This window comes from Lepidochelys kempii, chromosome 2, assembly GCF_965140285.1.
Source record: "Lepidochelys kempii isolate rLepKem1 chromosome 2, rLepKem1.hap1, whole genome shotgun sequence".
Lineage (NCBI taxonomy): Eukaryota > Metazoa > Chordata > Testudines > Cheloniidae > Lepidochelys > Lepidochelys kempii.
The window spans coordinates 103,691,061-103,705,073 of record NC_136381.1 but is presented as its reverse complement, the minus strand read 5'-3'; positions in this window follow the sequence as shown (position 1 = coordinate 103,705,073).

The window sequence follows — 14,013 nt, the reverse complement described above, 5'->3', positions numbered from 1 at the left end:
GTTGTCCTTCTCTGTACCTTTTCCAATTCTAATATATCCTTTCTGAGCTAGGACAACCAGAACCGCATGCAGTATTCAAGTTGTGGGCATAGCATGGATTTACAGTGGCATTATGATATCCACTATCTTATTATCTATCCCTTTTCTAATGGTTCCTAACATTCTGTTTGCTTTTTTGACTGCCCCTGTATATTGAGCAGATGTTTTCAGAGAACTATCGACAATGACTCCAAGTTCCCTTTCTTGAGTGGTAATGGCTAATTTAGACCCAATCATTTTGTACGTATAGTTGGGATTATGTTTTCCAATATCCATTACTTTGCATTTATCAACATTGAATTTCATCTGACATTCTGTTTCCCAGTCACCTGGTTCTGTGAGATCCCTTTTAATTCTTTGAAGTCAGCTTTGGACTTAATGCCAGTAATTTAGTATTACTAAATGCAAACTTTGCTGCTTCACTGTTTACCTCTTTTTCCAGATTATTTATGAATATGTGAACAGCACTGATTCCAGCACAGAGCCCTTGGGAACCCTGCTATTTACCTCTCTCCATTACGAAAATTTATTCCTACCTTTTGTTTCCTACCTTTTAGTCCGTTACCTTTCCAACAGAGGACATTCCCTTTTATCCCATGACTGCTTACTTTGCTTAAGAGCCTTTGGTGTGAGACCTTGTCAAAGGCTTTCTGAAAGTTCAAGTACACTATATCCACTGGATGACTCTTGTCCACATATTTTTTGACCCCCTCAAAGAATTCTAGTAAGTTGGTGAGGCATGATTTCACTTTGCAAACAACAAACAAATCTCCCAACAAATCATGTTCATTTATGTGTCTGAAATTTCTGTTCTTTAGTTATGGTTTCAATCAATTTGCCTGGTACTGAGGCTGGGCTATTGGCCTGTAATTGCTAGGTTTGCCTCTGAAGACTTTTAAAAAAAATCGTGTCACATTAGCTATCCTCCAGTCATCGGGTACAGAGGTTGAATTAAGTGATAGATTACATACTACAATTAGTAATTCTCCAATTTTATATTGGAGTTCTTCAGAACTCTTGGGTGAACACCATCTGGTTCTGGTGACTTATTATTGTATATTTGTTCCAAAACCTTCTCTACTGACACCTCAATCTGGAACAGTTCCTCAGATTTGTTACCTAAATCTCATGTGTGGGAATCTTCCTCATATCCTGTGCAGTGAAGACAGATGCAAAGAATTCATTTAGCATCTCAATGGCCTTATCTTCCTTGAGTGCTCTTTTAGCCCCCCTCTTTTAGCCCCCCACTGTTTGTTTGGTTTCTGATGTTAATTTTTTTTTTGCTGCTAGTTGTTGTGTCTTTTGCTAGTTGCTCTTCAAATTCTTTTTAGTCTGCCTAATTATACTTTTACACTTGACATGTCAGAATTTATGCTCCTTTCTATTTTCCTCAGTAGGATTTGACTTCCAAGTTTTAAAAGATGCCTTTTTGCCTCTAACTTCTTCTTTTACTCTGTTGTGTAGCCATGATGGCATTTTTTTTTTTTACTATTCTTTTTAACTTGGGGTATACATTAAATCTAAACCTTTATTATGGGTGTTTTAAATAGTTTCCATGCAGCTTGTAGGCATTTCACTCTTATAACTGTTCCTTTTAATTTTTGTTTAATTATCTTCCTCATTTTTGTATAGTTCCCCTTTCTGAAGTTAAATGCTACTGTGATGGGCTTCTTTGGTATTTTCCCCTACACAAGGATGTTAAATTTAATTACATTGTGATCGCTGTTACAGAATGGTTCAGTTATATTCCCCTTTTGGACCAGATCCTGTGTTCTACTTAGGACTAAATCAAGAATTGCCTCTCCCCTTGTGGGTTTCAGGACTAGCTGCTCCAAGAAGCAGTCATTACTGGTGTCTAGAAACTTTATTTCTGCATCCTGTCCTGCGGTTAATATGGGGATAGTAAATAATGGAGGATTTCAACTGAGTTTTCTATTGTTATAGCTTTTCTAATCTTCCTGAGAGTTTTACAGTCATGATCACCATTCTGGTCAGGTGGTCAGTACTATGTTCCTACTGATATACTCATTATTCAAGCATGAAATTTCTATCATAGAGATTGTATGGTACAGCTTGATGCATTTAAGATTTTTACTATATTTGACTCGATGCTTTCTTTCACAGATAGTGCCACTCCCCCACCAGTGTGCCCTATTCTGTCATTCCTACATATTTTGTACCCTGGTATTACTGTATCCCATACAAGCAATACAAAGCAAAAACAAGCAATGCACATACAAGCAATAATGTACACACATCAACTTTCTTTAAAAATTGTCACCAAGTTTATTAATAAAGAAAACAGTTTTGATTGATACACACACTATATACACAGTATTGCACACGCATGGTATATTATGAAGGGCCAGCTAATCCTGGTCCTTGTGCACTGTGTGAGTAAATGGGCCGTGTGCGAACGAGCTATGCAGGAAATAGGGAATGGGGGATGGGAACCTCTATAGTGGGATGGACAGGAGCAACAGATCCACTCCGCAGATACAGCTCTCCTTATACAAATGTGTGGCTTAGCCCATGGATTGTAATCAAAGATCACTGCATCTCCCCCAAATCCTCTCAGTGCTCAGCAAGAAGGACACCTTATAAACATTCTACATGGTTTTCTACATTTTCACCAGTTCCTGGACCAGCACACACCCTCTGTGAAGGAGTAGGAGAGAGAGAATGGGCCTTGGGTAACTTCACACTGTTCACAGAATACGGTGGTCCACTATCAAGTGAATTGGAATTCACACTCTCTGTTTGTATAAAGTCACCCGTCACCCTGGCATTTGAGCACCTTGAAACAATTTTAAACTTTCCCTCACAGGGTTTCTCTTTGTACAGAAGTTCAGTGTAAATGGGTTCCATTGTGTATATGTGCACGCACAATAGCTTGAGCATACAGTAGCCCAGCACTTTTGTACAGGAAATGCAGTGGTCATTGGACAAAAGCTCAAGGAGCTCTCTGTTTTCCTTTCCTCTTTGTGCTTTACGTTTCATTGTTAAATGCCAACCGTTTATTCAGTTATTTATTTATTTTGCAAAGGACTTCACCTCCTTAAAGTTCTTTGAAAAATTTGCATAATTGTCCATTATCCTGGTCCCTCATTCTCTGTCTTTCAATGTTTGCTCCTATTAACATTTCACAATATATCAATCACTGATCCCTGGCACTGGTACAATTCATTTTCTGCAAGATGTTATTGAGATTGTAAAGAAATGCCACAGCATCAAGGGGCAGACAAGACGGAGCCTGTCAGATCTGGAAGTCGGCAGCAAAGTTATAATTACAGCAGAGTGGTGTGAGGTGAGTTCCTTACATCCATAGATTTAATTGTCATCAGCTGCTGGGGAAGTTGGGGCAGAGACGGAAGATGGAGAGTGACAGGGGTAAGGAGTGTTAGTTAACACTCTCAAATAGGCTGTTTTTGCAATTCCAATTACTTGGTTTGTTAATAAACCACCAGCAGAATAGTAAGAGGCCCCCATGCTTAAATGGCAGCATTTTCACAAAGATCTATTATACGGTAAGTATTTTCATTGTACAAATTCTAAAATTACAAAATCGTGAGGTTTCAGAGTAGCAGCCGTGTTAGTCTGTATCTGCAAAAAGAAAAGGAGGACTTGTAGCACCTTAGAGACTAACAAATATATTCGAGCATAAGCTTTTGTGAGCTTCAGCTCACTTCATCGGATGCATGCAGTGGAAAATACAGTGGGGAGATTTCATATACACAGAGAACATGAAACAATGGGTGTACTGTAATGAGAGTGATCAGGTAAGGTGAGCTATTACCAGCAGGAGAGCGGTGGTGGGCAGGACCTTTTATAGTGATAATCAAGGTGTGCCATTTCCAGCAGTTGACAGGAACGTGTGAGGAACAGGGGGCGGGTGGAGGGGAGAGGAAATAAACATGGAGAAATAGTTTTGCTTTGTGTAATGACACATCCACTCCCAGTCTTTATTCAAGCCTAAGTTAATTATATCCAGTTTGCAAATTAATTCCAGTTCAGCAGTCTCTTGTTGGAGTCTGTTTTTGAAGTTTTTTTTATGAAGAATTGCCACTTTTAGATCTATAATCGAGTGACCAAAGAAATTGAAGTGTTCTCTGACTGGTTTTTGAATGTTATAATTCTTGACGTCTAATTTGTGTCCATTTATTCTTTTACGTAGAGACTGTCCAGTTTGACCAATGTACATGGCAGAGGGGCATTGCTGGCACATGATGGCATATATCACATTGGTAGATGTGCAGGTGAACAAGCCTCTTATAGTGTGGCTGATGTGATTAGGCCCTATGATGGTGTCCCCTGAATAGATATGTGGACACAGTTGGTGATGGGCTTTGTTGCAAGGATAGGTTCCTGGGTTAGTGTTTTTGTTGTGTGGTGTGTGTTTGCTGCTGAGTATTTGCTTCAGGTTGGGAGGTTGTCTATAAGCAAGAACTGGCCTGTCTCCCAAGATCTGTGAGAGTGATGGGTCATCCTTCAGGATAGGTTGTAGATCCTTGATGATATGTTGGAGAGGTTTTAGTTGGGGGCTGAAGGTGATGGCTAGTGGTGTTCTGTTCTTTTCTTTGTTGGGCCGGTCCTGTAGTAGGTGACTTCTGGGTACTCTTCTGGCTCTGTCAATCTGTTTCTTCACTTCAGCAGGTGGGAATTGTAGTTGTAAGAATGCTTGATAGATATCTTGTTGGTGTTTGTCTCTGTCTGAGGGGTTGGAGCAAATGTGGTTGTATCGTAGAGCTTGGCCGTAGACAATGGATCGTGTGGTGTGGTCTGGATGAAAGCTGGAGGCATGTAGGTAAGCATAGCGGTCAGTAGGTTTCCAGAATAGGGTGGTGTTTGTGTGACCATCACTTATTAGCACCATAGTGCCCAGGAAGTGGATCTCTTGTGTGGACTGGTCCAGGCTGAGGTTGATGGTAGGATGGAAATTGTTGAAATCATGGTGGAATTCCTCAAGGGCTTCTTTTTCATGGGTCCAGATGATGAAGATGTCATCAACATAGCGCAAGTAGAGAAGGGGCATTAGAGGATGAGAGCTGAGGAAGTGTTGTTCTAAGTCAGCCATAAAAATGTTGGCATACTGTGGGGCCATGTGGGTACCCATAGCAGTGCTGCTGATTTGAAGGTATACGTTGTCCCCGAATGTGAAATAGTTATGGGTGAGGACAAAATCACAAAGTTCAGCCACCAGGTTTGCCATGACATTATCAGGGATACTGTTCCTGACGGCTTGTAGTCCATCTTTGTGTGGAATGTTGGTGTAGAGGGCTTCTACATCCATAATGGCCAGGATGGTGTTATCAGGAAGATCACCGATGGATTGTAGTTTCCTCAGGAAGTCAGTGGTATCTCGAAGATAGCTGGGAGTGCTGGTAGCATAGGGCCTGAGGAGGGAGTCTACATAGCCAGACAATCCTGCTTTCAGGGGGCCAATGCCTGAGATGGTGGGGCGTCCAGGATTTCCAAGTTTATGGATCTTGGGTAGCAGATAGAATACCCCAGGTCGGGGTTCTAGGGGTGTGTCTGTGCGGATTTGTTCTTGTGCTTTTTCAGGGAGTTTCTTAAGCAGATGGTGTAGTTTCTTTTGGTAACCCTCAGTGGGATCAGAGGGTAATGGCTTGTAGAAAGTGGTGTTGGAGAGCTGCCTAGCAGCCTTTTGTTCATATTCTGACCTAGAGCTGAGCTAAAGTAAAATAAAAACATAATGGGGCAAATTGTCAAAGGGGCAACCCCTTGGCCTCCAAAATTGTGCAGATTTGGTTTGGGTGCCAAACCGTTTACTCTTACAATTCTTTATGTCCTTTCATTTGTACGTCCAAATTATGACAGCCCTGATTTGTCAATCCAAATATAAATGGAGTTGTATTTCCTTATGTGAGTACTTCAGTGGGATTGCTCATGGAGGTAAATGCTTCTCAAAGTGAATAAAAGTTACAGAATCAAGCTTTAGGCGATTTGCAAATACTTTTGCAAGCACCATCATTTGCATACATAAATGAGGCCATGTTTTGAAAATGTGGCCTTGTTTGCCTTTTATTTAGCAAAAAACCTAGATGATAGCTCATTACATTGGGGGAGAAAGAGGAAGTAATTTGCAACAGTGAAACCAATTATTTGTTCATCCTATGAATCATAAAATTTAGATTCAGATAATGTTCTGAATCTTGACTTCCTCAAATCCAGAAAGGTTTGGATTCAGGATTCTGATTTAGGCATATTATAAGGATAGGCTGGAGTAGCAACACTCAGATCTGGATCCAGGCATTTCCACTATTTGGAAAGTTTTGGATCTGGGCTTCAAATAGAGTCCATCTCTAATTAACTCAAATAACATCAGAGGTAGAGATGGTTGAAGAATTTCCATCAAAATGGGACTGGCACAAAAATAGCAGGGGGAAATTCCAGTGAAAATGTTTTCTGTTTTCCAGCCAGCTCTACCCAGACACCCTGTTTTACATGTCTATTTTATGTGTCACTTGGGCAAGCTTATTGTAACCAAATGGACATAGAAAGAAAGCAGCTCATCTGACCCCCTCGCTCATTTAGAATACCCTTTCACACATTGAACATTCCTTGGTGCTCAAGTGCAGTAGATAGTGACAGTAATGCTATGGATGATGGATACCGGGTTTAAATGTAAACAAAGTGAAAAACCCCCAAACGAAAATGAACAGCCAGTGTGATAATACTTATAGTGTAAATATAAGTGTACCATGGAACGTTATTAATTATTCTCTATACTCTAGAGACTTGACCTTGCAAGTCTGTGTGGTATGTAACAGGGGGTGCAAGTGTAAGAAGCTACACACGGGAGCTGGTAAGGTTAAGCAGTAAGATACAGTCTTCTCCATAGAAGATACAACACAAGCCCTTTGCATGCCCATTCCCTCGTGCTGAAGAGAGTGGGGTAAAAGAAGGAGAAAGGTGTGGGAGAAGACTGCGAATATCTGAGGAGACAGACATGAATGAAGTGATTATTTATAGCTTCTTTGTAGGCTTCTTCCTGATCCCTGGACAGGAGTAATTGGGTGGCTATGAAGTGTTACTCTCAACGCAGTATTCCAATATACTCATCCCCTTTTACCTTGATGTTATGTGTGCAGCGCTATGTGTCTGCACTGCGTAGGATCCAGCCTCTGTGCTATCAGTCAGGAATGGCTTTCTGGGAATACATCCAGAAGGAAGAAGTTACACATTTTGACTGATCACAACAGAAGCCTAACAGACTGAAATGAACAGTTACTTCTTTCAGGCTTAAAAGAGAAAAATCTCCCTTTTCAGTCGACTTCTTCTATGGAGTTGTCAGAAATGGTGCACTGCTCTTTGATGCTCTTTCAAAGACAAGGTGAAATTTCAGCAAATAAATACACACTGTACTTGTAGTGCAGGATTCATTTCAGTCAAGAGTTTAAGACTGAGAGGTGCCCCAAAATAGTCAGTGCTTTTGTTAATTGGACCAAATTTATCAACGGTACAAGTGGGCATAACACCATTGAAACCAATTGGACTTGTGCCCACCTGCATTACTATGGAATCTAGCTCAATATCTGTAGGTTTTAATCACAATGCGTTAAGTTTCAGTTTCATCAAGAGTTAACCATTACCGTGAAAGGCAGATGCTCTTCTGATGTCTGAGATACGAAACAAACATTGACACTTTTTTAACACTCAGCCCTGCAGGAAGAGTGCTGAAGTTTTTGTTACTTCACAGTAAATCCTAACAAATTAGTGTAACCTGCCTCATTCCTCTATCTTCCTGCTGTGTCAAGAAACCACTCTGGCGATCTTGACACTATACCTCTCTGTACACATGAATTCCCAGAAAAATGGTGCGTAGCCGCAGACATAGGGACTTTGTATTCACAATATACATGACATGCATGAATGCATATGCATAGACACACACTCATGCCAGTATACCATTAATCACTAGTCAATTTATTAAAGCTATTTTACAGACTACTCCTATTACCCCTGTCTGATGGGTTGTTTACACATCACTGTGGGAATTCCATTCTTTTGACAGTAGGGAAGCCATGCACAGTGCAATTTTTATTTTGAAATATTCACCATTCAACACTTCTGTTTGTTTTTAGAGTGCTGGTGGCTGTCACTGTACTGTGTTTTGGAACTGTGGGCTTTGCCAGCCCGGTAATTGTAAATCCTGCAGCTCCATCAGTGCTACTTACAACTTTTGCAGAGCTCAATGGGTTTGTTGTACTGCCCCAACTCTAAACAGATTCCACTGTGTGATGGGATCTGACAAATTCCCTTTCAGAGGTCCAAGTATGAAGACAGAACTTAATGAGAAAAAAGTTTATGCTCTTAAACAGTCAAAGAAGCATGTTTCATAGCACTGGAGGAATTAGAAATGGAAAAGACCTATTAGGTCATTTAATGTATCCCCCTGGCAGTAGAGGATTGTTTTCTATAATAAATCTGTGTATTTTTAAATCTTACAGGATAAACTCTCTGGAATATATAGAGCTGGCCCAAGGACAAATATTCCATTTTGCAGCAAATTTCAAGGTTTCAGAGCACAGTTTTCAATCCAGATCACACTGAATTTGGCAAAGTAGGGACTTGAAAGTGGGTTTCCCACATTCCAGGCCAGAGCTCAATAACCAGTTTAAAGACCCTGTCCCTTCTTCCTGAAAATTTTGTCAAAATTGATACATCTCCATAAAGCATTCTGGTTCCAGCCACCTCTAATAATCTATTTCCAGTTCCTAAAAACAAGAAGTGTAATTATCTGTGGGGCATTCAGATATTATGGTCCTGAGCGCTGATTTGTACCTCAGGCAAATCCTGTCAAGTGTTGACCACCTGCAAGTCCCACTGATGTTAATGGGACCCTCTCAGAACTTGCCTCTAGTCAGGTAGATGGATGAATGAAGACAAAAACAAAGTAGTCTTGTTAGGTATGTGATTATACTAAGCTTTTAGGTCGCAAAAAATTATATTTCAACAGCCAAAAAAAGGGAAAGGAGAGAATACGAAGTGTCTAAAACATTATATGATATTTAAATAAAGAGGTGGTTAAGAAACTTAAGCAGCAATGCATGAAACAGATCCTCACAGCAATTATCAGAAAGTTCATTCACAAAGTCTGTGAGACTGCATCACCCACTCATAGACTTTGCTCCCCAAGAATGATTATTCTTTCAGTCGTAAGTATTGCACATAAAAATCAGTGGTATTTTAACAGATTGTAAAACAAACAAACAAACAAACAAACAAAACACGAGCCCTACCAGTGATCATAAAGAAAGGTTCGCCCTTCCTGTGACAAATAAACATATCCTCTCCCCTAATCAGCAGAAATTGCCAACTGAGATGCTGGAGTCCCTGCACTCATGATTTCATTTAACACAATTTTGGAAAAACTGTATTTAAAAAGTAAAAAAAGAGTGTAAGTTAATTCTGAAAGTGACTTTGCAGTTTTGTTTTTGATTCCATCAGTTCCACTTAAGTGAGCTGAATGTGCTTAGAGTTGTTATTGTGACTTTATGGAATTTTCAATACTTGTACTGAAAAAACAAACAAACTTCTTAGCTGTAACTTCATTTTCCCGCAGATGCAGTTCAAAGCTCTCGGTCAGAAACTGTGAAGAGGACACATTTTAATTTTAAAAAGTGTACATATGCCTTGATCATTCACGGGATTTTGCTATGATTAAGAAGAGAATCCAGGTCTGTTTAAGTAGAAATATTACTAGGTATCTGGCTTCTTCTTTTCTAGAAGACCCCAATGCCTGTGATCTCTGATGCATTAATATTGTGGAAATTCAAGCTCAATCTGAAGACTGGGGAGTTTATGTAACACAACAGGACTTTGGACCATTATATCCCTTTCTGAAAGGACTGTAGTTCCTTGAGACCTTTATGAAAAAAAGTCCTGCAGAATTTAATAAGCATGGAACCCATAAAGTGTTATAGACTATGAATAGAATTCTACAAAATTTACTAAAACACTAATTGAATTTAATAGACAGTACTATCCTTTCTAAATAATTTTAAAACCATTCTATGGTATTCAATAGAGAATGATATCCGAGCTATAACATTCTGTAGGTTGCTTTAAAAGTTGTAATGAAAGGTTTTCATTCTCCATTAAATACTCTAGGACTTTTCCATACTGGAAGGGGAAACAAACAAACAAACAAACAAAATAGATAACAAGACATCAGTAATCTTCAACATCTTTAATGCTTCCTGTCCCACGTCTACTGATGCACTATGTAATTTCAGAGGGGCAGCATAAAGAAATTAGGAATTATTTGAAGATGGATTTCAACTTTTTTAGATACAATACATGCTGTTGTTTTCTTGTTAGTGACAAAAGAGGAATAGTCTTAATAATCCTGTGGAAGATTTCCTTAAACAGTTCCATAATTTACATGGAGGAGATGTAAACAAGTAGCTGACATACATAAGTCTCACAGAGTATTCTCTCAGGATGAAATTCACCCAAGACTGTAGGCGATGCACAAGGCGCTCTTCATTACTTAAGCTCTCTGTGTGAAGCAGGGTGAGCAGCCAGGCAGGAGGTCTTCTTCCTTCACCCCTTCCCTTGCACATTGGCCTCAACTAGACTGGGGATGGAGCTAATGGATTTGTACTTACACCGATCAAACGGCCTGAAATCCCAGCATCTCCTGTAGGCTGTGTAGGAGAAGAGGCCACTGTTCCAAGATACAGACTGGAATAGCAGCCATGGAGAGGCTGAATTGCAGCCTGCCTACAGGTTGGGTGAGGTGAATTCAGTCTGTGGGACTCCCTGCAGAAAGTCAGATGACCAGAGCTTTGAACTTTCATTCTTAGAAACCAAGAAAGGAACCTCCTTGATATCCCTGTTTCTAGGGTTTCCCCTTTTGGCAAGTAAGCAATAGTCTGATCTTAGCTATCACCCTGGGGAATACAACCTGAAACTTCTATCTTTAAAAACTGCAGGGCTTTCCTTTTTAACTTACATTTTCCATACTAAACTATAGTTTAAGAGAAAATCTACACAGAAGAGGCGGGGAAAAGTCAGGCTACTCAAATTAATCTAACGTATTTTGTTTCTTGTTTTGTTTTGTTTGTAAGGTACCTGTGCTCACTAGACTTTCATAGCAATGGCAGAGACTGATGTATATCTGTGTATAGTACAGAGACAGGTGTGAACCAAAATCTTGGATGGAAATACCCTCAAACTTTGGGAAAGTTCAGATCCAGATGGATAGAAATGTTGCAGCTGAGGGCTGGTATGTAGCATTAGAATAACATATTCTCTTTAATCCATATTTGAGAGGAACAGGCAGAAGAGAGAACTTTTTGCCCTTTTCATCTAGCATATTTCAAGGCAGCACAAGAAGCTGGCTAGTGGCTTAGAAGAATCTCTCTAAGAAGCAGAAGGTGGATCCAGATTGCAACACCAGATCCAAACCTACTCAGATTTTGGGGAAGTTTGGATCTGAATTGGGATTTTGGAGCCAGGCCCATCTCTACTGGACAGTCTGGGATTGTGGGCTCTGACGATACACAGACAAACTAAGAAATGAATATAGGGGTTTAATCCACTCCAGGGTGAACCTCTTATGAGCAGACATTCATTTTCCCTAAACCAGAGGTTCTCAACTTTTTTCTTTCTGAGCCTCCCCCCGCCAACATGCTACAAAAACTCCATGGCCCCGCTATGCCACAACAACTGTTTTTCTGAATATAAAAGTCAGGGCCAGCATTAGGGGGTAGCAAGCAGGGCAATTGCACGGGGCCCTACACCACAGGGGGCACCCCAAAGCTAAGTTGCTCAGGCTTCGGCTTCAGCCCCTAGTGATGGGACTTCGGGCCCCAAGCTACAGTCCCATGTGGCAGGGCTTTGGTTTTTTGCCCCAGGCTGTAGTGAGTCTGATGCCAGCCATGTTTGGTGGACCCCCTGAAATCTGCTCATGGCCCACCGGGGTGCCCCTGGTTGAGAACCACGCCCTAAACAGCACCTTTTCACACAGTTGCAGTATTTATTGACTACACCCTTTGCACCGCCAGTATATAATATTCCGTTGCTACTGTAAAGGTTTAAGTCTGGGACATCAATGCAAAACTGTCACTTAGGGAAAACACCAGGTCCAGTGTGCCAAAGATGCCATAGCATTTTCTTCTCAATAGCTGCTAAGGCTCCTTCTGGCTGTAGAGGGCAAAGAGCATGAGGCATACTGAAAAGACTACATATGCTGTGATCCCTCCCCTTTTAAGATTAGGCACATGCTGGCTGCTGACTGATGCACCCTTCTGATGTGAAGTAACCAGGGTCACAGCAAATACCTGAGATAGGGTAGAGACGGTACTAGCCATAACCCATCCTCCTTTTCTGCCTTGGTTGGCCAATAGAAGTGGGAGGGAGACTTCACTGTGCTGAACTGGGTAAGAATGTGGCATGCAGACTGCACACAATCTCATAGTGCAGCTGCTGCTGTTTGTTTAAGAGCAGTCAGGGCCAGAATCAGATACGTGAAGAAGCTACAAGGCGTGGCGAGCACCAGGAAGCAGCTCGCAATCCTGGCTCTCTGCCCTACAAGTGCTCCCTCCTGGTCCTGAGTCTCCTAGCTCTCTCTGGCAATGTGCTCTGGTTCTGAACTTGGCGACTCCATAGACCCTTTCAAGCTCAGAGCCCAGACCAGCAGATTCTTGGATCCTGTGTAAATCCAGCCCTGAGAGTGACTCTGCATTCCAGCTTTGGAAGACATGCTACGCTTCTATGCACCTCAGGATGCCTTAGACTGCATTTTCACCCCACAATATTCAGACCTTGTGCAAGTTTGCTCATGAAAAGAGGAAAAGCAGCAGTGCATTTGAATCTGAAATTCAGTTGTAATAATTTGCATTTGACCTGAAAACGCAATACATAATTTAGATTTCATGGGGAAACATGGCAGAGTGGGTAGAGCAGTAGCTTTACAACTGAGCTTTTATATATAGGCTTGGTGGTCAGATCTGCTTGCTACTGAATCTTTATTCATCTGACACCCTTTACTCCAATGAGCTACGTGGCTTGAATAATAGGGTTGTTGTAGGACATTGAAGTGCCACAATTGTGGTGGAAGTCTGTAGAATGCCTGACTCAAGTCAGTGCTGTTAGCCTTTTCTTTTCATGAAAACTACATTCATTTCACATAAAAAATTAAAAAAAAAAAGATTTCAGCTGTTACCTGGTTAAACACACACACATAGACACATGATCATAAACACACACATCTTATATACATTATATATATATATAAATCAGAATGGGTCCCATATTGAAATACCCAACATCCTGACTGTCCTTAACTATCTCGTCCTGTTATAGGCCAGGGTGTACTGAACAAAAGAGACAGTCATTTGTTAAGCTGTTTCAGTAAATAGTGCTTGCAAGTCGTAGTTCTCCCATGCAAGCATGATGCCATTATATTATCCAGTTAGTATTAGCTGATGCTCTGAGGCCCTTGTTGGAAATGATGCTTTGTCTTGATGGGTTTTTTTTTTTTGGAAATAACTTTAAGTACCAGTGCTCTGACCAGTCATTCAGATCAACTTCTGAAAATCCTTACCTACTTACATTCCTCATAACATCTTTGAAGGCTCTCACAATTCATTGAACCAGTTCAGCCTAGTTCTCAGTCTCAATAGACATGAGGCAGTCTTGTCTCTTTATTCAACTCTTGTACACAAAAATACCAAAACAAGATTGTGGGAGCTACTTAATAGATCAGTGCCATTTACAGCAGCAGAAAATAGAATAAAATATTGGGCATGCTCCCAGAATAAACTTGTAGAACACACGCACAAAAAGAAGGCATCTAACAATCATTTAGGCATTTCTTTAAGAGTCCTGTCTATCTAGGCCACCCATGAGCTATTTGCCTAGTATTCAGACAGCTGGCCTAAAAAAGGATCTGGCTTCTGCTTATATTTATTAAATCTGCAGGAAGGATCCATCAATCACAAC